The sequence below is a fragment of the Excalfactoria chinensis genome, chromosome Z (assembly GCF_039878825.1).
Source record: "Excalfactoria chinensis isolate bCotChi1 chromosome Z, bCotChi1.hap2, whole genome shotgun sequence".
Lineage (NCBI taxonomy): Eukaryota > Metazoa > Chordata > Aves > Galliformes > Phasianidae > Excalfactoria > Excalfactoria chinensis.
This window is the reverse complement of record NC_092857.1, coordinates 62,089,432-62,111,596: the sequence shown is the minus strand read 5'-3', so window position 1 is coordinate 62,111,596 and position 22,165 is coordinate 62,089,432. Positions and strand designations below refer to the sequence as shown.

General features: G+C 38.4%; 1 protein-coding gene across 1 annotated transcript in view; it reads right to left on the bottom strand.

Moving 5' to 3' along the window:
• Positions 1-4,345: 4,345 nt before the first annotated feature.
• PRR16 (proline rich 16) overlaps positions 4,346-22,165 on the bottom strand; it is a 162,517-nt gene continuing 144,697 nt past the window's right edge. Inside the window, exon 4 of the mRNA XM_072359554.1 lies at positions 4,346-4,429. The gene's annotated coding sequence lies outside the window, so the exon portion shown is untranslated. The remainder of the gene's footprint in view (positions 4,430-22,165) is intronic.

Here is a 22,165-nt window from a genome sequence, read left to right as displayed (position 1 = left end):
AGAAAGAACTCATAGGAAAGAAAAAGATTTATTTTTTTTCACACATTATCATTGAAACTTGAAGATTTCTTGTTAGCTTTATACCTTGTAGGAGATTTTATCTGAGGGCCCAAAGCAGTCATCACAATAGAATATATCTCTGTGTAGGAGTAATAAAAAAGGATTTCTGCTATGAAGTTGTATCAGAAATGCTGTGGAAGGCTTTGGAAAGAGGGTTAATTGTGCCTACTCCAAGTGACATCAGAGCCAACAGTTTTATCTATGTGTAATTGTGAACAAGTAGCTTAGAAGAGTTCAGGCAAGTAAAACATACCTTTTCATCGTAAGATTTTCTCATTAATAGTCCTTTATAAAATGTATATTATGGATCTCTCAGCAAGAAAGAAGACAATGCAATTGAAAAGGTGTGACACTACATAGGTGTATCATTAACTGCACCTTGAATGTTGTTATTCCCATTTCAAAAACCATATAGAAGAATGTGAGTAGGTTCAGAGGAGGACTCTAGGGATGATCAAATTTGTTGAGCAACTTTCATATGAAAAATAGTAAATAACCAAAGAAAGCAGACAACCAAGAATATGGCTGGCAAAATTTAACAGGGAACTACTGATCTCTGCTTCTTCCTTTATAAGACCAGAGGACATTAAATTGCACTAACAGAGAAAGGTTTCAATACAAATTAACAAAGGTACGTAATGCACAATTCAGCTATAGAACTTTCTTAGAGGAGATCACGGAAGATAAAATTTTACATGGGTTCCCAAATCCCTTCATGCCTTCTGGCACTGGCCACAATTCCTATGTAACTGTAACTCTGATGAAATTAGGTTGTATTGCTACCCTTCTTGCTCACAATCTAGAAATTGGGGTATAATTTGCTCCCATTTATTTAAAAGGTGTAGGTTAAAAATATTTGGTTTGTATGCTTAGTGAGAGGCTATCAAACCTTGGAGGCTGGTAACTTTTGGGATGAAGACATGTTTTGGTATTATATGAGCAAAATACACTAATGGCATTTTGTAAACAAAAATGAGAGTCTTCTGGTCCAAGAGAGTCAGATAAGCAGTTTGGCACTACCAGGTTCTCATCCCAGCACCATTATTCTGTCTGTACATCAGTTCTGATGTTGTTGACTCCTAAAGCTGCCCGGGAAACTACAGTAAATCACAGAACTTGGCTGCAGAATCTCTGCTCTGCTGCACCCTCCACACCATTTAGTGGCATACAGGCTGCACTCTGCTTCTGTACCCTTGTGAGTGATCTGCACTTTAATTTCCAGTGAACAATGCTATACCTTAAGTAATTATTCTGCAAGTAGAACGTGTACTTTAAATAGTAAGTTCTGTGTGCATAAATCCCCAATTTTTATTTGAAATGTGCCTCTAAGGAACCTCTGGCCTTTCTTGTGTGGTTCAGTAACTGTAAAAGTCTACAGCCAGCCTCAGGGCTTCTCCGAAGAGCTTTTATTCAGACAATGGGGTTGTGGAATGGAGTAGGTGTATTACTGAAATGTAGACAGCAGTGACCCACTTCTCTTTGCTTTACTTTGCCACACCAATTTATTTTAACCAATTGGCACTGGGTGCCTTGATTTTCCCTATGTGGTTCACTTAATGTCTTCTAATAAACTTCTTAAAGTGGGAACACTGAATCAGCTTCAAACAAGAAGATGAAAAGGGCCTGATTAAGCAGAACAAGATATCACCAGGATTCTTAACTCCTCATCAGTATCTGCACAGACCTGGGAGATCAATTCCTTTCTGCTCAGGCTTCTCCAGACCTGTTCTGGAGGAGACCTAGTTCTGGTTTAACCCAGCAGGCAGCCAAGCCCCACACAGCTACTTGTTCATCCTGGCACTGTGGGATGAGGGAAAGGATTGGAAATAAAATAAAACTTGTGAGGTGGTTTGATAAGTGAACAGTACGGTGTTAATTTTCACTTTGCTTGGCAAATAGTGCACTGGCAAACTGATCAGTTTACAGTATTTTCCCTTATTTTTTACAGTTTCCTGCTCTGTAAAGAGGAATTTCATCTGCATGTTCTGTAGTCTGAGGAGCAGACATTTTTACCTTACTGGAAAGATGAATGTCCAGAGAGATCTGAATCAAATTTCAGGAGATTAAACAAAGATTATAAATATGTTACATCTATTAAAAGTACTGTGGTCTTTTAACTTATTAAAAAACTAAATCCCAATAAATGAACTAGAATGCAATAGATTTTCTCTTGTGTAGCTCTACTTTTTAACTGATTCTGAAAATAATAGCAGTTCCTTTCCTTCCCCTCTCTCTCTCTCTCTGTCTCTCTAAGGCACAGTGTAAAAATAGATCCAGATGAACGATATGACATTACAAGTCAAATCTTTGCCAATTGATATATGGGTTTTTATATTGTATGGACAGACAGTAAGATGAAAGAGGAGCATGCAGGCTGTTTGGTTCTGTAGTTGACTTGTGTATCATACCAATGACTAGCCTTTATAACACTTGGATTATTTGATTTATTTTTGGAATACATATCATCACACCCAATGCAGTTTTGAAAGTTCACAGGAGATGCATATAATTAGTGCATTAGAAATTTCTGCACTGCACAGCTATTAAGGTTTCATAAGTATTTCTTCACTCTCCCTGCCCCTCTACACCTCTCCTATTCTGTCAAAGTAAGACAGAGGACCCATTCAAACTTTTCACACAATTCTCACAAGAGCAAATAAACTGGAAAACTTTATAGACTAACAGGGAGGCCAAGGTTTGAGTCTGTAATATTTCCACTTTTACCTCTGTTATCATTGAAGCTATGTAAGTCTCGTGAATTAATATTCTCAGTGCTCTTGCTTGTCTCATGCATCTTCTATAAAAAGAGAATTTCAGTTTCTGCACCAGCTTTACCGTGGGCATTTTCAGACAAGTCTTTGCTAGTAAGTTAATCAGCTTGTGTTTACTTAAACTTGAAAAAGAAAAAAGGAAAAACAACAAAGCCAGCAGAGGAGCAACTCTTGATGAACTGGAGCACGAATCTCGGTAGGAAAGGTTTTGCTGGCTGCTACTCATAGTGAGTAAGGTGATGGTGATGACTGATTGCTACTGTCACAAAGTGTAATCGGGTTATCTAGATTTATCCGTGATAGAGGCTGCTGCCCCTAGAAGGGGAGAAATGAACAAAAACAACGGCAGCAATCTAAGGAAAGAAATTATTTTACTAAATACGAGACACAATATGATACAATATAACTACAACTACTATATCAAACAAGGCAGAGAAAAAGAAAGAGAGAGAAAGAGTCCCGGAGAACCGGGGGCCTACTGCAATCTCTAGGCGACAGGCTGGAACGTTGCGGATAGAGCGAGACGGCAGGGATGGAGCGCTCCAAAGCGATAGACAGGGCGAAAAGAGGGACGTTCCAGCCTGGGAGCGAGATTATATGTGTGTCCTCCTCCTCTGGTGATTCATCTCTGGCCGCGTTGTCCCCTGGGATATGTAGTTTCCTCCAGGGCTGAGTACTCGGGATGCTGCCATTCCACAGATCTGGAGCATGAACCTTCCACACTTCCGCATACCCTCTGTTACACTTCCACATACCCTCTGTTACACTTCCACATACCCTCTGTTACACTTCCACATACCCTCTGTTACACTTTCTTATACCACCAAAACAGTTCATACCGCACATGATGTCATGATGTAGAATATTGACAGCACAAAACCATGACACAAAGGAAAAACCTGCATTGCTGAAAAAAATGGAAAGTGTGTATATAAATAGTGTATAAAGCATATGGTGGAAGATGACAGCAACAGCCAGAAAAACATAATTTTATCTACTTTTTGGGGTCCATTTAGAATATTTTAGAGTTGTCTCAATTTGGTGAATAATTAAAAAAGTTATTTTGATGTTCCCAATCAACCTGGGGTAGTAAATGTACTACAAAACAATAAACAAATATTTATTCTAATTCTAAACCAAGTCAGTGTTATTTGGAAGTAACTCTTAGTCAAGAAAAAGCAGTTCTGTTTGAAGGAGGTAGCTCTTCATGTATGTCTCTGTTTCCTGCTTGTCAGATCATAGGCATTTAATTAGAAATTAAATTACCTCTAATCCTAGTCGATTAGTCAAAACTACGAAACAAACTGTACTGGAATGGTAAACAATTATTACATGGCTCCATAGAGTGTAGCCATTCTTCAGCAGTTTATAAATAGTAAAAAACTGTAAATTCTGAATATAAATAAACTTTAAGGTTTAAATGAAGGCAAGTCTTCGTGTTTATTTCCAGTTTCTGTTACAGTCTCTAAGCTTGTTTGTTAGTATCTCTATGTTGCAGGCTGAGTAACGGACCACTTTCTGTTGGTTCAGTGCTTGATCCTGAAGAATTCAGACTCTCAAATCCACATAGATCAAAGTAATGCCATTCCAGATCAGACCTAGACACAGGAAGCACACATGAGCGTAAGAATTACATCTTAACTAATAATCCCCAGGTCTCAACAGGGCTGTAAAAATGCTCCGTGCATGGACTCAAACCAGATTACCTCTGACAGCTCTGTGCTTCTGCTTTATATTGTGCACTTCTCAGGCTAGGGTGATGAAGCCCATGCTCCACAAAGTCCTCACTGACACTGTTGTTGTCACTAGGCTTAGTAAATCTGCCTCCCTTATTTTGGTTTTGAGGACTTTTCAGTGTCCCACATCAATCACAAGGAAGAAACCATTTCAACTTGTCTTTGTAGCCAAATTGTAACTTAGCAATTTCTCCCGTTAAGCTTTGTATTACCCTCCCCTCATCTTTTAAGGAACCAGAGTTACTATTTTTCTATGGGCAGTATAGTATATCTTAAGGCATTTTTCACACTAGTACATATAGGCTTGCTGACTGTGTCTGTGCAGCACAGGCAGTAGTTTGTAAGCTGAAGCTCAGCTGTGCTTTGAGAGCCTAAGCAAACTGCTATGGAGAAATGTCCTTCTGTATTTATGCTCTGCTTCTTGTTTTGCTGGAAGTGACACTTTACAATGTACATTTTCCTTCTGGCACTTCTATTTCATGCTGCACAGTTTTATTTTCTTACAGAGCAGTGAGAGATACAAAGCATTCATTTATTCAGATTCTGAGTTGGTTCAATACCATTAATCAAAGGATTCTCAGTTAAACACAGTTTTTCAGCAAATTATCTCAGGAACAAGTATTCTCTAGAGCACTGTTGGCATCTAATTTGGTACAAACCAGCAATTCTCTGACTTCAAAATTTGTATTATATTTCTTTTATCTAATAGAGTTTTCTGGAGCTGTAAAGATTTTGAAATAGCACTGTTTTCCTCAACACACTGGTATTGCACCACTGTGATTAAATACCTTCAAACATTTAATAAAGCAAAGATGTGACAAGACAACATTCATCATCTTCCCCTTTTCTCTCCCTTTTGGAACTAGCTCTGTTATCTTATCCCTGGCTACTGTGTTGGTAGCTACTTGAAGTCTAGGGGCTATATGTCCCTGTTTGTTTTGTTGGAATGCTTTTCTATGCCTCATACATTGCTGTCACTTATCATGATGGCAGCAATAGCAGAACATGGCCTATTTCATTTTGATGTGCCACTGCACTTCAGTCTGAATTCAGAAAATACAGCTCATTTTCTTTGGGATTATGGATTTCCCTATCAGATAAATGTAGCCTGAAAATCCAGAAAGATTTGTGGAAACTCGTGTTTATTATGAATACACTTGCTAGGGAAAAAAAAAATCAGATTTAATCATGCCCTGTGATTAAAACAAAAACACAACCCAACTAGATCAGTCTAGCCCTGTGGATAGTTCTAGTAGCACTGTGAATAATTCTCAGTAGCATTAAGAACTACTCAAAGTACAATTTAGGATAAGTTGAGGCAGGATTCTTTCTGTAACTCATTATCTCCATACTGATTTCAAATACTCATTACATTAAAATACAGTTAAAATAAAGAAAAATTACTATATACATTATTTTGAGTCTTTATTCCTCTTTCCAATCATACCTAGCTTGTGATATTTTTATACAACAAATGCCTGAAACTTAAAGAGATTTTATTAGCATTTTTTTTTTTTAATGTTAACTGACTTCATGCAACTTTTCTAAAGAAGTAGAGATAGGCAATGACAAAAACTGATAAGGGCGTTTTGACTGGAGAGCTAAGTCTCCTTCATTTTCATTTGAGTATGTTGTTGTTTTGACTGGGAGATATGCAAGTTTGAGAAAAGCACAGTGCTGTCACACTGCTTTGCATCTTTTTGGCATTTTATACATTTTTCTTATAGGACAAAAGAATTTGATTCACTTGCCAGAATTTTCTCTAGTTACTTCTAATGTGAAAACAAGTGATTTCAGAGAATAAAAGGAAGCCAGATACAAAAATTAATTAAAAATTACAAAAAGTTAATTAATTAAAAATATGAGCACTGAAAATAACACTGTGACATTCTGCTAGTTTAATTTTCTTTGAGATGCACCATTCAAATTATAGTTACATTGCAGCCTGTAAAGCTTGGATGTCAGTGGACTAGCAAAGAGGTTGCTTCCCAGCTGGCGAATCCAGCAATGCTTTGTTTTTTAAGGACACCTGTCCTTTTTCTCCTTCCCCCCACCTTGCTCCCCAGCCTACCTGGAAAAGTAGCTGTTGTACACACAGCATCTCAGGTACTACTCAGGACAGAGCAGCAATACAACTGTAGCATTTTGTGCAAATGTGACATTCTGAGGCCCCTACAGACCCCAGAAACTTCACACCATTGGGCCCTTGCCCAGCTTTGGCTGATGGCAATCAAGAGTTCAAAAAATGAGGCATGTGGGTGGCTAATGCAATTCCATCAGCCTTTTTTTTTCAGCAGGGAGCCAGATACGATGACACAACCAGAGTGTAAAGATCTACAGAAATAAGTGGTGTAGTTTACAGAACCAGTAAAAGCTGATTCTGTAAAAACCTACTTAAAACAATAGATGAAGATTTATTTTATTTTTCCTCAAGCTTTCAAGAAAAAGTAATAATTATGGTTCCTTAAAGCTACCCAGATTCATATGTCATTTATATGACATGACATTTATATGACTACTATTTTTCTGAATTACTAGCAGTTGCTGTTCAATCAATTGTCTTCAAGGTGGAGATTTAACAGATGGTTTAGATTTTGTCTAAGTAAGCTCACATGGCTGGCTGCTATATGGAAAACTATCCAAAACCTGAAATGCACATGATGATAAATGTAAATCATTCAGTAAATCAGTCTTGAACAATTCCTGTTTTGCTTGGCTTGCTGAAAAGCACAGAAGTAATAACAAAGAGCCATGACCAGCAACCTGACTTGCCTTGATGACGTCACCTGCCAGGTTAAACCACAACAAGGGATCATTTCTTTCAGATACCTGAAAAATAGTATCTTCTATACAATCTCTACCTATCTATCTATTCTTCTGAAGAAACAGAGCAAGTGAGCAGCATGGTGGAGCTTAGCTGTCTAACAGTGTGATACCACAGGTAAATAGTCACTCAAAATGCCAACATATATAATTCGTTGAAGATGACACATAGGCAGTGGCATGCTACTTAGTGGTGCTACGTGACTGGAGGGCTATTGAGTTCGTTTTGAACAGCTGAAGTCAAATTACCTTTACAGCTGCCAAAAAATATCGAACACTGATTAGAAGAGTAAAGTAAGGGAATATTTAGTGATAAAAACCAACCAGCTCCCCTCCCCCCCAAAAAAAAACCAACCCCAGCCCCTACAAAATCCCCAAACACAACCAAACAGCAAAACTAAGGCTAGAATGCTAGAGGGGTTTTCCTTTGTCATACTGTTTCCTTCTCCATTTTTATCAAAGTACCTGAGATTCCTCATTTACCCTGTTATAAGACAGGTGGATTTGTACCTCCCAAATAGATATGTCTTCTTGAGCTGCACTATGGTTTATAGTATAATTTTATTTGCAGGTAAAGAAAACAGTAGCTATCAAAGTAACTGTCTTTCAAAATCAACAGTCTAGACTGACATGCCTCTGATATTCTCTTACTTGCCATGTAAAAATGAAGCCTCAGAGTTATATTACAAAAATAATAAAACACAAGAGTAATAAAATATGGCATCTAGCTCTTGTCACAGGAAAGATGAATACAAGAAAGCAATTAGTCTTGATTTATTTCTGAATAGTAATGGCAAAGCCATCTCCATAAATGAATTTCAATATATATTGCCTTGAGTATATACACAGCCTGATTGAGCTGTAGCCAGCAGTCTAGTTACTCAAGAATACAAACATATTTAGGCCCAGTACAAAACTAAACAGAGTAATAATCACATTTCTTTCTCTGTTTGTTTTCAGTTTTTTTGTGTGTGCTTTGTTTCTTTGGAATTAGTGTTTGAGAAAAGTTCTTAGTGTGCAAACATGCCTGTATTCCCCTCCTGCCTCATCATTGGCATTCTGAATGAAATTCTCTCATTAGTTTTCCCATTTGACCATACATCAGTGCTGCCTAAGGCAGCCTTCATAGTCTGTTCCTGAGTGCTGTCACAGCCCTTCCATTTAGTTTCTTCTTATGTGCAAGGGCATTATATGCAGAGTGTATGAAGGCATAACCTTTTATACTTGCCTTCATTTTAGACAGACTTATTTGTTCTCCTAAATCTACCTTCAGTGAAGGCTGTTAGCAAACTGGCCCTGATAATGTTACCCTGAGCTAAAATAAAGCTCAAATTTTTCTCAGTGGATGCGCAGTGATGACTTTGAGCCTTCATGATTTTCATTTGAGTACTTATTTCCACAGGAGAAGACGGAAAAAGCAGCAAACCAGACATATAAGAGCTATTTGCCTGCTTTCTGTGAAATTCCTGTGCTCTGGGCAGTCAGCCCACTGTAATTCCAGCTACTCATTGCAGGTATGTGCAATGTGCATACTTTCTGAGAAGACCTGTCTTCCTCAGCATCAGTCTGCTTTGGTAATAAGTATGTTTCACAAAGCAAGACAACGTTTATTACACTGCACACTCCTGAAGTGCTTGATGAAGTAGCAGTTTGCCTTTTGAGAGCAGAATCAAGGTGTTAGGTGGGACATTCTATGGAGTCAGTAAGACTCATTTTGTGCAAAGAAGGAAAAAAGGAAGGCTAGGTTTCTTCATCATGGAGAGAGGCAAAACTGTTCTGAGTTTTCTTTGCAATAATACATGTCCATGTTGTTCTCAATATAAATAAGTATTCAGGAGAGTGCTTCTGTTTTCAAGAAAACGTTTGAGTGTAGGCAACCATTCCTTCCATGAGGATGTTGTGAGGCACCTGCAGGGCACTCACTTGGCAAATGTTCATGATAATAATGCCTCAGCTGATAAGAGAAGAATATAAGTGTAAGAAATGTGCAAGAACTGGATGCTCAAAACCAAGTCTGCTAACTGGGAAAACAGCCAGATGATAAGAGACTACAGGCACAAAGGAGGCAACCTGAAAAGAAATATCAGTGTCTGTTTACGAGGGTGGATAGTGATAGGACAAAGGGGAATGGTTTTAAACTGAGACAAGGGAGGTTTAGGTTAGATATTAGGAGGAAGTTTTCCACCCAGAGGGTGGTGACGCACTGGAACAGGTTGCCCAAGGAGGCTGTGGATGCCCCATCACTGCAGGCATTCAAGGCCAGGCTGGACGTGGCTCTGGGCAGCCTGGTCTGGTGGTTGGTGACCCTGCACACAGCAGGGGTGTTGAAATCAGATGAGCATGTGGTCCTTTTCAACCCAGGACATTCTACCATTCTATTAAGTATAAGAAAAGCATGAAAGTTTACAACCTAAAGGACTTGGGAATAGCAGTCAAGAAAACCACACCTGGTCCTTCCATGTCCTTTGCCACAGCAGAACAACATCCCTGGGAGGTGGTAGTTGCTCCTAGGGACACTCCACTGGTGGGTGAATATGGATGCATGTGGCACATTCTCCACAGCTGTGTGTTAGCAGGTAGCAGTAACAGGCAGGTGTGCTTTCACCTGGGGCACCCACAACTACAACAGTTTCTTTTTCTGTCCATGAATTCTGCTCACCCTCTATACAAAAATAACTGCAGATAAAGTATTTCTATTGGATTACTCCTCACTGTCTATTCTTGTTTCTGTAGCCTCATTCTGAAACACTGATCTTCCATATACTGTCTTCATCCACTAAGATGTGTTTCTCAGATTAAACAAAGGAGGTCTCTTTATAAGGCTGTGGAGGAGTACAGTGTTCCATAAATGCTGTCTGGGTTGAAACCAGAATATGGGGACAGCCGAGTGTGTTGTTAACTCAAGTTATGGCAAATCAATTTATGCATTTTGATACACTGGCTAAACACAGTCCTGTGAGCAGTGAAAATATGTGTAGGGAGGGGCAATCTGACAAAATGATTCCTGATATGGAAGTGAACATGAGCCAAAGGTTTAGAATTGAATTCCTCTATATGGAAAAAATGACACCCGTTGACTTTCATCAATGCTTGGGGCATGTTGATGGTGACCAAATAGCAGATGTCATCACAGAGAGGTGGTAGGTGGTGTCTTTCAGCAATGGCAACAGTGGCAGTGGTCACCTCCTCTGGTACAGAAGTTTTTGACTTCCTGTTCATTGCTGGCAAATGTGCATAACTAATAGTGGTGAATATGTTCATAGAATCAGAGAATGGCTTGGGTTGGAAAGGATCTTAAAGGTCATCTAGTTCCAACTCCTGCCATAGACAGGGTCACTGTTATTGAAAAACAGTATCGTGTAGCTGAGAATGTGTTCTATTAAATCTGTATTGGTTGTAGTTTCCACAGAAATAAATAAAAAGAAGGCATTACTTTTGGTGGAGTCTACATATATACAACCCCAGACAATCCGTCTTCACTCAGTGCAGCCCAGGCAAGTCAAGAGATTGGACATCCATGATCTAGGACTTTCACTGTTTATGCATAATCATTAGGTATCAGAAGATTATGTTTACCAGTAGGGAATCAGGATCTTCCTTAACTTGAATGTGCATACAACTATGATGCTTTAAAATAGATTCAAAATTCAGTTTCAGTCCACATGCTGCAGGATTTATGTTAGGGTTGTGTTTAACTGTTGTAGGCACAACACTTGTCCCTGTAGAGGCTCTCTGAATACCTGGACAGAATCACTCACATTGTCTCTGCAGGAGATGAAATTAATTGTAGTGATTTGATTGTAGCTGTAAAAGTATCACACATCATATGAGACAGCTGCTGTACAGCAACCTTCTTTACAAAGACTGAGACATGGAAAACAGTGACCTTGCAGCAAAATTAATCCAGATGTTCTGTGGTAACTTCCCAGAAGTTCCAAAGAAATTTTTCAATTGTGAAGATGCAAATCAATGTCAGTATTAACAAAAGACCTAAAAAAACAGTACTGGTGCTTTGGGGCTCACCAAGCTGCCATTATTTTCCTGTGCTTTTTTAAGGCTAAGTGGAGACCTTTGGGTGGCTCAGGGCTATGAAAGTCTGTGGGGAAAAAAACAGATTATGTCCACTCAAGCAAGTAAGTTCTCAGTACCCATACTTAATCTATAGAATGTTACAGTACTTTCTTCATACTATCATTTTGCCATTATAGTAAAAGATGCTCTCTATGTATACAAAAAATAAATTTTTGTTTTTGTCACATTTGCCACGTACAACACTTTAACTGTGCTTTATCATTGCTGCAAATATCTTTGAGTGGTTAGAGTATGTCGTTAGCTCACTAACCACACTCCTCCAAAAAGCATCACTGACACTGAAATAACTGCTGTGGGTTCAAAGGAATTAAAATCTAAGGACTCAGTGCTTCCCATTTATACTGACTCAATTCTAACTGATGTTAAACATATTCAGTCCTCAGATGATTGCAATCCATGCACAAACATTCTCTGAGAGGTACTTATTTTTGGAACTGCAATCTGATCAAGTCCCAGTAAACATCACTGGCTTTATTTCCAGGTTGGATATTGAAAGTAGACAAAGAAAAAAAAAAATGTTTGTATAACCTGAAGCAATATTGTCCTAACGTTTATACACCACAACATTATTGATTCATTAATGTTGCCCGAGGGGTGCTCCTGACTGCAGTATGTATCATGCCTAATGCTTGATTCCAATACTTGTTGTCATTCAGCAAGATATTAAACAAAATGAATTGCCCTCGGCAGTATGATAATGAAGATAAATGTCAAAAATGCTTAATTCAATACTAGAAAACCCAGCATCTAAACATGCAAACTCTGTGCCAGTAATCTTAATGTGACTTGGATATTATGTTATCTAAAACTTTCCACATTACGGCTATATTTTTCAGCTTTAAGTCTATATAAATACATGCCTACACAGCAAGATTAATTATCAGTCTGGGTGTTGGGTATGGCTGAGATGGAATTAACATTCCTCAGAACTCATATAGCACTTCAGACTTTTGAGTAGAAGAGTATCACAGTGGTGGTAACACACTGGTGAGTGGCATGGCTACAACTGAGCAGTGCTGGCGCAGCATCAAGGCTGTGACTCCCTCTGCATCCATGCATGGCTTTGGCTTTTCTCTCACTGAGTTATGTTTTCTCCCCCTATTTTGTCTAGGATGGGGAAGGGAAATAGCTTGTGGTGTGGCTGGTAGGCAGCTAAAAAGAAGCCTGCAACTAATAGTAGTAGTATGTTGTGGTGGCCAGCTCAAAATGTTGAAGAAGGTAATTTGAAATGGTTGAGGATATAAAACTTGTTTTGGCTTAAGGAGAAAATTAAGGAGAAAATGAACAAACAATACCAAAACCAACCAACCAAACAAAAAAAATGACAGAAAAAAATGAGAGAGAAAATCTGGGATCTGATTAGTACCAAACAGACAAGAACATGTGAGGATTAGTAGCTGGTCCAAGTGAGTTTTGTACCTGAGAAGCAGATAACATCCCAGAGAATGAAATGTTTCTGTTTATTTGTATCACAGAATTAAGAGGACTGCACATACTAAAATAAACGGTAGCTGGTAAATTCATAACATTTTAATCCATAGTAGGTGAAATTTCAAAACTGGTAACAAAAAATACTCCCCTCTGGTAAACTGATTGCTTCTGTGAAGACAAAGCAGTGCACGAATGCACAGCAGGATAACAGCAGATGCTGGCTATAGTCTTTTTTTCCGGTAGGTTTCTCCCTACATTCATGCAAAAACACACTTTTTATCAAAGACAAAAGCCCAGAGGGTACAAGAACAGAATATATTACCTCTTCCACTCATGTATTTGAAAACTCCCCATGTCTTTTATGTTTCTGCCTGGAGTCCCAATCTTTCTTTCCCTAGAGATATCATTAAGTTGCACTTCCTGTTTCAATCAAAATTTAAATATCATCCCTGAAGGGCTGCAGTGATGACCATTTTATACTAATGAGGCTCTGAAAAGTCTCTGCAGAGATTTTTTTTTGCATAGAAATACAATTAAATTACATCTTCTGACTAAATACATGTGTCTCTATCTTTCCTTTGTCAATAGGACTCCTCCATGAAGAAAAAGTATGATAGTTTCTAGGCTGGACTCTAGCAAGAAGACTTAGTAAATATTAATGCAGGCAAGTAGAGATGATAAGACGATAATAATATTTGTTCAAATGCAGTGCGTAATGATTATGGGAATTTGTGAAGTTGATATGTTCTATTTCTCTTGGTAAACATCTTCCTTTTAGCACCTGTGTGGTTTCAACAAGGCAGTTGTTTGTGGCATATACAACAGTAGGGTATTTGAGTGCTTTAGTCAGAAAAATGCTAAAGGATTTTTTTTCCTACCTCTTACAGACATCTGGTGTGAGACAGATTGCCTGTTCCTCTCACTGTTCATGCTTATTGAGTCTCTCCATAAATCACTAAATTATTCTAAGTATGACAATTCAATATTAGCCATAACTCATTTCTGCAACCTTCTTGAATCATAAGGTCTTCTGACAAATCTCATGTCTTACATTAAAGTAGGGTTCATTTTTATTTAACATTGAATGTCTAATTTAAATCACTCATACTAGTAGAAGGAGCTACACTTAAAAGAGAATCCAAACTCTCACATAGTACATCTCGAGTCATATTTGAGAAATATTTATGCTCAGCCATTTCTGTACTTACATTTCACCAAGTTCATGAGATCATGACAGGAATTAGCCAAGCTGCTTCTTTCTTAATTCAGGACCAATCTTACATCTATATATAATAATAATAATAATTAATAACTCATTTTGCTGTTGACTAGAACGAAAGGACAGTGATGGGGACAGAAGGTCTTCTTCTTAATTAAAGTAAATCCTTTTGCATTATGCTGGCAACAGAAAGTAGAATTAAAGTGAGAGCGAATTATTGTTATGCTCGGAGCAAGGCATACATGCTTATTATTTCCCTTCCAGATATCCAGATTAAGTAGAGATGATAACCAAAGTCCCAAGCAATTAAATTTTTTCTGTCCTTTATAATGATTTTGTCCACACAGATGATCATCTACTTTCCTATGTACATGGGCACGGCACAAATGAATTAAAGTAAATCCAGACAGTGTGTCTGAAGTGTTGCTTGCTTGCCTGTATGGCAGACTGCTATGATCTCAATTTTTTCAGAAGATTCATCAATATTTGATGTTTCCAAATTTCACATTCTTGTAAAATTTTCCACAGAATTTTGATTATGGCTTATATATATTTTATAAGATCTGACAACCAAATATTTTCTGCATAATTCACCCTGTGTCATCAGGTAGCTTCTTCAGTAATATTCATGTGTGCCATAATGAATACCGCACAGATCTCTGAAATCCTGACAAGAACACTGGTAGAGTAACTTTCAATTTACTCTTGGGTTTCCACTCACCTCCCTTTACCATGTTGCTTGCTCTCAGTTTATTATTATATTACTATTATTCAAATTTGCAGACTGATATTCCATTTGACAGCTTTCTTCCCCTGCCACCCCTGTAGGATGGTCACCTAGATCACAGCTCTGTGAAACAAACTCTGCTAAATCTTTCCAGACAGATGACTGTATGCTTAAAGACCTCTAAGGATGAAGACTGCAAAGCCTACTCCAGTTCTTTCTGTTTTAAGTTCTCTCTGCATATCCAGCTTGAACAGGTCCTGCTCACTTCCACGGCTATGCTGATTCCACTAGACTGAACTACTTGTCTTCATGGAATATGTTGGTAATGACTACTGAAAGAAGGTAGGCAGAAAGAAGAGGCAGGGCAGAGGAGAGGTGTGTGTTATGTAACAGAGATCCTTAACTGACCTGGTGTGAAATCAAGCAGGATTCTGTGAAGATGTTCATGGTCCTGATGCTGTGATAGATGTTGCAAACCACCTGGCCAAGATGATGATATTTCTGGGGCTATCTACGTTTAACTCTCCTGATCACAAGCATTGTCCATCTGAGGACATTAAGCATCTGATGTTGCTTAAAAAGTCTCTGGCAGAGCCTTTAGGGCAGTGGTGATAATTTGCTAATGCAAAATCTAGAGAAGCCCATTAGGAAATCATTCTACTACATCTGCTGTTCAGTGAGGAAGAAATGATAGTGCATGTGATTACAGATGGCACCTTGGGATGCACTGACCACAGGAAGACTGAGACTGAGGTTTGGGGAAAGGCTGAGGAGGTTAGTTATGGGCTTTGGACACTGGGCTTCAGGACAGCATAATGTGGCTTATTTGGAAAATTGCTGGGGTGTGGATCTTTTCAGAGTATTCTACCAGGGGTGCACAGAAGAGCTAGCTGAACTTTGAAGTAAACTTAGTTGGAGGTAAGGATCAATCTACCCCTACAAGCAGGAAGAAAAGGCATTTAAATCAATGGCCAACATAAGTAGGCAGAGAACCTAAAGAAATGCTAGAATATGTCATGCAAGAAGTGAAAAGAAGGGCAGGAGACAAAGGAAGACAATAAAAGTATTGCTCAGGCAGCTGAGAATGAATATCACAAACAACAAAAACCATTTAGAACTAAAACTAGGTAGGGATATAAAGTGTTAGCAATCAGAGTTCTTACAAGTATTCTAGCATCAAAAGGAAGCACACAGAAAATAAAAGCTGCTGAATAGGAGAGACAGTCGACTCACATAATACAGAAAGGATGGATTTATTTATTTATTTTTCACATTAGTCTTCACTGGCAAAACTTTTTAACTTCTGCACGTAGCAGTCTGGTTTTGAATAGAGCTAGAAAAGAAAGCAACAAGTTAGGGACAACTTAAAGAAGTTGCAACTGCTCCAGTATGGAGCATATTCACTGGAAGCTGCTGGAGGAGCTGGATGCCATTACTTCACTGTCACATTCCATCATCTGTAAAAATCTGCATAATCACAAGAAGTGCTCAACAAATGGAAAAAGACAACCATAATGTTTGTATCAGAAAGAAAGAGAGCTTAAGGGAACTCTGAACTAGGCAGCCCCACATAAGATAACAGAAAGATCATCGATGATTTTCAGTTGTAATTACTTTCCAAGCACTTGGAAGACCAAAAAGAGACCTGGAGCAATATGCACAGATTTGCCATTGGCAAATCATCATCCACCAGCCTAAACAACTTCCATGACAGAGGAGATCAGTACTGGGTTAACATTCAACATCATTGGATGTCTGGATGAGAATACGCAATGTAAACAACATACTTCTGGACAACACTTCACTAAAAGGATTTTAAATTCAAGTGGGATCTTGGGGAATGTATGGATTAACCAAGAAAAACTGCATGAAAACTGCAAGCACAAGGACCAGTATCTGTACCTGGAAGGGAACATGTGCAGACTGCCTGGCTCATCAGGCAGGAAGGTCTGGACTCTGATAGTTGATAGTGAATGCAAGCCTGTAGTATCCTCTTGCTTGCTGCTAGAGGAACTTTGCATAGGACTCAGCAGATGTCTACAATCATGGTAAGGGGTGTGAAGTGGTGGATGAGACAGGGTTGGATGAGATACAATTTTCAGTCTAGTGAAGTAGAAGCTATAGGCCATATTTGAAGTGCAGTTATAAAAAATAGCAGAGCTGAGCTCTTTGCAGGAATAGCAGACTGCTACAACATGTAGAAGACTATGCTAAGACGCTGACCTTGAATTGTGAGTTGGGTAAATCAAGTTGGATGTATGGAAAAATTTCTTCATTATGTGGGCAGTGCAGTAGAGGGCCATGATTTGCATAGAAGCTGTGGGCACTTCATCGGGGGGAGTTGTCAAGACAAAACTGAGTTTGATCTGCCATGCATTTAGTGATCTCACCTCCAAAGGGAAACTGATACTGAAGTCCCTTTCAAATAGCATTTTTTTCACCCCTCAGATTTTCTGTGGACATAGTTATGTCAACTTTCATGCCCCCTCCTCTTCTCAGAAAAATGCTTGAAGGGTTGAAGGCAGAATGGCATGCAGTTTATCCACAATCATTTAGTAATTTACCTCAGTTTCAAGAACCTAACATTGAATTCGACATTCCTGCTACTGTTCTCTGTGTCACAACTTAGTTCTTTTAGTTATGTGGGTCTTACAATGCACTTTCAAATTATTTATGACTGCACCTACCAGAAACAAATGGAATTCCACTACTTTTTTTCTTCTTATTTTTATAAAGATTTCACTTTTTACCCCTCTATATTTTAATGTCTATTTCTTCTCCTCTCTGTACGCAAAAAGGAGAAAGTGGAGACAATTAAAATCTTAATTACACCACTGGTCAGAAGCTGATGTCCTCCCTACAGTGAGAAAAGTAAAAACGATCCAGATGCTGTGGTGTTTCCATTCATTTCAATTCCACCCTAATCTAAACATCACCTTGTTCATTTCAAATATAAATCAACTCATAACCAGATATGTGGAAACACTTCTAATTCATTTCCCTGTTGCTACACATCAGCTTTTATTTTTTCTTGAAAACTCCGTTTAAACTGGCTACAACAAAGTCAGCACCTTTTTTTTTGTTTTTCCACAGAAATACAAACCATTTAGTTCTCCATGAGATAAAATTTGCGCAAACTACATTAAAGCAAGCCCATTAGAACAAAACCAAAATGCAATACCTGCTTCTCAAAGAAAGGAATGGGACATATGATCATTAGGTAACAAATGACAACTTCAGTTAGTTTTATAATGTCAGAGGCGACAACTGTGGTTAGGAAGAGCAAACTAGAGGCCTCCATTAGCAATATGAAAGGAGACAGACTTACACAGGATCTAGGAAAAAAAATGCATTTTTTTAAAAGATAAATTAAGAACAGTTTTAATGCCAACTATATTGTCTTATTTCAAAAGTATCACAACTTCAACAGTGACACAGAGTAGAATTTGATATTACACTCATTAAATTATAACAAATAGAACTGATCTGCACACTTTCTCAGATACAAAAGTTAAGAAAAAGTCTCTGGAAAAAAATTATATATTATTTCACAGCCTCTTAATTACTAGTGGGAAATCTCTGTAAATTGAGTAAAACAGTAATAGTTCAATGCAATTCTATTACATTACACACCAGTTAAACTTTACATTCTTTTGTCTTTTGGGAATAACTCTAAAAAATTAAAGTGCACGAGTAAAGCTTACACTGTAAGGAACAGATTTTCTTCTCTTTTCTTTCTTTTTTTTTTTTTTTTTTTTTTTTTTTTTTTTCCTCAACCGCTCTTGGCTAGAAATGCTTCTCCGTCGTACTCTTCTTAGCACTGATTGTTCACAGCTCATTACTGAGCCAGAAGCAGAATCATTCAATATATTAGCTCTTGATGACTGCCTTCCCTCTGCTTCACACAGACCTTTTAGCACATGCAGTGCAAAGTGCTAAGTGACAGATTTCTACACTTTCACTCCACATTACTTGAACAGTCCCTTCTTTCTCTTGATCCTGCAAACAGCCAACTTTGCTTGGTGCCCTAGCAGCACTTGACCCCTGATGCCACTCATGACTATTGCTTGCTGTCACTCCTCAGACAGAATCTACTCCTCCTACTTGATTATCACTGTGACTCATTCTTTGAAGCTCCTTGTATTTGATTACATTTTTCTAATCCCAGGTGAAGATAAAAACTGCACAAGGTATTAAAAAGTTAAATATCATGGCCAAGCATACACCTATAGATTGATGCAATGGTGCTCCCTTCCTTTCGTTACTTTCCTATTAATTCTCAACTGTATGCTTGTGTTTTTTGACTTCTTGTTAAGCACAGAACTAACATTTTCATAAAAGATTAATTGCAAAATACAAATTTAAGAGAAATGTGTTAAATACATTTTTCATATACATCACATTTTATGTGTACCTTCACTGAACTTCATTTGCCATTTTAGTAACCTGACATTTAGACCTCTCTTAACTTACCACATTAACTAACTTAGTATGATCAGCAAATTTTGAAATAACTATTTATTAGACTGTCAGCATGTCCACATGCTCAAAAACATTTTGAAAAGCGTGGATCCCAGTACGTGATCCATATGATTTCACTGATGGCCTCTTTCCACTGTGAAAACTCATATTATTTATTGTTCTAATCATTATTTATGATTGCAGGAAATTTCCTTTCAGTCAGCAGCACCGTTTTCTAAAGAGTGCTTAGCAGACTTTGGTGCTACTGAAATCCCTCTAGTTATTCAAATAATCTGTTACTATAGTTTCTACTGATTTGCCCAGTGCAGATTTTTTGTTCTGCACTCTTTCCTCAACCTCCCTCGAATTCACTTTAAAATTGGCAATATTATTTGCAGTCTCACATCTCTAGAGCTATCAAATTTTTAAGCAATGAATTTCACACACCACAGTTACTGCTTTAATTATTTCACCCAAGTACTTTCAAGCTCCATAAGTAGATACCACCTATTTTTTGACATTTTATTTACTGTGTTCTGTACTGGCTCCTAACAACTCAAAATGAGTTTCCTCATTGTGAAATATTTCTGTGCAGCAGTCTTCCCAAACTTTTCCACAGTGAGAGCCGAAGTAAAGCAATTTTGTGGCAATAATTTCTTCTAAATGCTTCTGTTTCCCTTGATTATCTTTTGAGATTACATACTCTGCCAGACTTCTGGCTGCTTGTAATTGAGGGAAAGGGTTTCTTGACTTCCGTATTTCTCAAAACTGTTTTTTTTTTGCTAACAGATCTCTTATGTATCTTGCAATTATTTTGACATGCCTTGCTGTGGATATTATTTTCATATTTACTGTCCTTTCCATTTTCTTCTTCAGTCTCCAGCTTTCTGAAGAACACTTTTCTTGCTTCAGCAGCCTCTGATAGCATGCTGTCTAGACAAAGAAGCTACTTTCTGTCCATTCTCAATCCTTTCTCACTAAGCAGGATTTATTTGTTCTGCACCCTCAATTCGGTATTTTAAACTGTCCCACCTGTCCCATCTGCCATGACATAACTCTTGGCAATTCCTTCCAGATTCTTCCTGAGCAGGAGATCCCATTTCAACATGACTCTGCTTTTGAAAGTTACCCACAAGTACTGGGAGATTTGCTGGCTTCTGCAGTCCCATGAAGATACTGAATCTAGATAGAGATTCAGCTAAATCACATGCACCTAACTGCTGACGCTTCTTTCACCAGATCCTCAACTATCCAGTTCATAACAAAGTCAATAATGCAGTCTCTGCAGCTCTCTAAGGCAATTTTTTTTTCCTTAGTGTACTCTGTTTGTTAAACTCTGAAGATTAATTTTCTCTGAGTCAATCTTGTCCATCCAACTTGTCTCTACAGCTTCTCCCCAATGCATGTATCATCTCAAACCACATGCTCCACTTCATCTAATGCTGTTTTTCCACTCTTAGACTGACTTGTGATCTTGGTTTAAAAGTCAGTCCTTCTTTATTTCCTCCTGCATTCCCGATGTCCCTTTAGTTTCTTTTATAAGGATGAACCTCATCCTTACATCATTTTTGCCTTTACAGAAGAAAATATTCCCTCTCAGCTGCTCTGTACATCAGGGAAGAGGTCCTGGGCTGCTGCACCCATGTTGTCAGACACCTGCTGTTAAATAAATCACTGTTAAACTTACAAAAGGACAGTGGTAAATAAGTCAACATAAACTGTTGTTTCTTCTCCTATCCACTCCATAATTTCAGTCGCATTAAGGAAGAGGTTTGGACTTACTATGTCTTTCCAACATCCTTTACATTTTCCCTTGGGCAAAAGTTCTTGCTTCCTGTCCTTCTGCCACTGGCAATCACTGAACCCTTCTGCCCTCATTCCTCCTCACTGCTGCTTGGTTACTGGATGATATGTGGCAGGTATGCTCCCATACAGCCATTCCAGGCTGCCCCTGGGTCAGCCAGGTGACTACTACCTTCAGCAGGGGCACCCTACAGCTGCCTTCCTTCCCTCTCCAGGTACCACAGCTGCTGCAGTTTTCCTGAGGCACGGCATCATTGGAGAGCTTCCATGAGGATGAAACATATATCTTCTGTAGTAAAAAAGCTGTTCCCTGGTGGTATGCATGCCATGTGTCATCTGGGGAGACTGCCTTGATGGGAAGGATACTTCTGTGACATTCCGACTATCACCAGATTTATACACTCTTTGGTTTCTGCTTTACAAAATAGTTACTTTTAAGTATATCTCTGTCTTTCTCATGAAGCAAAACGATGATGGTTTTTGGGTTTAAAATAATTCAGCTGCTGAAATAATTAGATAATCTTCTCATCGTTATGAAGAAATACCTCAATGGTAGCCATTTGCAAAAGCTTTCTGAAATACTAATAGCATTTTATTTTACTCTTTTGAACTATTACCTCAGGGGAGCATCTGCATAGTGTGCAGGCATTGGCTCCATATGTGTTGCAATACTGAAGGGTTCATAATTTAATTTGCAAAGATCAAGAACTCTGGATTTGCTCCAGCATCTCTGATAGCAAAATAAAGACATAATATATACGCATGCATCTGCAAATGTGCTAAAATTTACTCTCCAGTAGGAAAATCCCAGTCAACAAGGAGCTGGAAACTACAGCATGAGACTGATGAAACACACCATTGGCAGCATCTAGCTGTATTTATTTCTCAGACTGGGCCTAAATTCTCTTCCATATATACTGCTTTTGCAATACATAGTGTAAAACCTGTCCTGGGACAAGGCCACTGTTTTGCCTTTCTGTTGCATTTTTCTGGGGAAAGTTTCAGGTGAATTTTGTACACTGAGATTTTCTCACCGGTGCTG